This window comes from Carlito syrichta, unplaced genomic scaffold (assembly GCF_000164805.1).
Source record: "Carlito syrichta isolate Samal-C Ts95f unplaced genomic scaffold, Tarsius_syrichta-2.0.1 Scaffold304408, whole genome shotgun sequence".
In the NCBI taxonomy this organism is placed as follows: domain Eukaryota; kingdom Metazoa; phylum Chordata; class Mammalia; order Primates; family Tarsiidae; genus Carlito; species Carlito syrichta.
The window spans coordinates 754,249-756,025 of NW_007248504.1; the positions used below are offsets into that span (position 1 = coordinate 754,249).

Genomic DNA, 1,777 nt, shown 5'->3' on the forward strand with positions numbered 1-1,777 from the left:
ACTCCCCCCCCCAGCACCACCCCCTCCTCACCCCGGAGCTCCACTGCGTATGTGGTTTAGTGCTACTGTTGCCCCGGAGTGAAAGTCAGAGCCAGAGGAAGGCAATGAAGCCCCCACAGACACACTTACCTTTCCTGCCCCCCACTTTTGAGTGCCTTCCCTGGAGCTGTGGAGGATGACACAAAGGGTAATAAAGGGGGGGAGTGGAGGAGGAGGAGGCGAAGGAGGAGGAGGAGAGCTGGGGAAGTGGCTGCTCCTGGGTGTAGTGAGATGTCTCCAGCCAGGGCCAAGCAGCAGCAGTAGCAGCAGCAACAGCAGCAGCAGCAACAGCAGCAGCAGCAGCAGCAACAGCAGTAGCAGCAGCAGCAGCAGCAGCAGCAGCAGCAGCAAAGGGTCTGTGTTGCTAAGAGGCTTTTGGTCTCTTTCTCTCCTCCTCTCACGGCCAAAGAGGAGGAGGGTGGAGGGGGCTCGGGAGGGAGGCGAGTTGGAGGGGTGAGGGGGTAGGAGTCGTGGATGGGGGTTTTCGAAGAAGAAGAAACTCCTTCTCCTTCTCTCTCAGGCTCAATCCCCCTCTCAGGGCTCAGGGCTGGAGGGCGGGGGAAGGAACTCAGCCGCCTTCCCCCCACCCCCCTCAATTCAAGGTTGAAGTGGGGTAGAATTAGTGTCCTGTCCCTTTAAAAATAGAAATAAAAGGTGCCCCCCCTCTGCCACTGCCTCTCTCTTCATCATCAGCTGCTGCTGCTGCTGGGGTCTCTCTGCTTGGGGGGGGAGGGGGGTTCGGGTAGAAGAGACGGGAGGCACTCACTGCGCATGTCCCTCTCTGACGGGAGGCTGGTTGGTTGAAGGCAGGAGGAGGGGGAGGGGAGGAAATGAGATGTTTTCCCAGAAGGCTCCGAGGCTCCCGCGACCCGGAAGACATTGTAGCAGGGGGTAGAGGGGCGGGGGCGGGGGCGGGGAGGAGAAGGAAGTCGCTACTCTTTTAACACTCCCAGCTCCCTCCTCCCTCCTAAGGAAAAGTGGAGGAACGGAAGTGGGCGTGGACGAAGGCGAAAGGAGGTCACGTGTTTGGGCGGGAGGGGGGCGGAGTGGGAGAGGCGGTGCGTGCGCGGGGCTTGCTGGGAGCGGTTGTGTACCGTCAGCAGCAGCAGCAGGTGAAGCCTAGCGGAGGACGCGACGAGGCGATCCTGTAAAGAGATTTTTGCAGTCCCTGGTTCCCCCTCTTTGCCCCGGGAAAGGCAGGCTTTTTCTGAGAGAGGTAACGTGGGGTAGACTGGCCTCTAATGAAGGCCAGGGCGCCACCAGCAAAAGGTGAATCGAGAGGTAGAGGATGAAAGGCTGTGGAGCTTGGAAATGTGGGAAGGGGGCAGGCTTGTCTAGGCCGGGCAGGCCAGGACCAGGCGGGCTCTGCCTCGTGCCTCCCCGCGAGCCAGCTGAGGAATCCCTGGCAAGTGCAGGGGGTCTTGAGGAGACTGACTGCAGTGAGGTGGTGCGGGAGGAGCGTGGTGGTCCGGGTGTAAGAGAGAAAGGAGATTTGTGGAGTCTCAGCGGTTGCTCTGCAGGGGGCTTATTCAGGGACAGACAAGCTCGGTGTGTGAGTTTTGACCAGATGAATTGCTTATATTGGATATTGCGCTCTTCATTCTCTACCTCGCAACCCTCCCTGGAATTCTGGAGTGTCTTTGGGTAAGGAGCAGGCAAGGAAGTATTGAGTAGTTTCCCTCCATGTCTTGCGTTGCTGCTGCAACACAAAGCGTACGCCTGTTCTCGGGGGGAGGGC

The 1,777-nt window shown here is 59.4% G+C and overlaps 1 protein-coding gene across 1 annotated transcript in view; it reads right to left on the reverse strand.

Annotated features, from left to right (window-relative positions):
• Positions 1–372, reverse strand: part of MBD5 (methyl-CpG binding domain protein 5) — a 422,713-nt gene extending 422,341 nt beyond the window's left edge. The window contains exon 1 of the mRNA XM_008059870.2: positions 130–372. The gene's annotated coding sequence lies outside the window, so the exon portion shown is untranslated. The remainder of the gene's footprint in view (positions 1–129) is intronic.
• Positions 373–1,777: the final 1,405 nt, after the last annotated feature.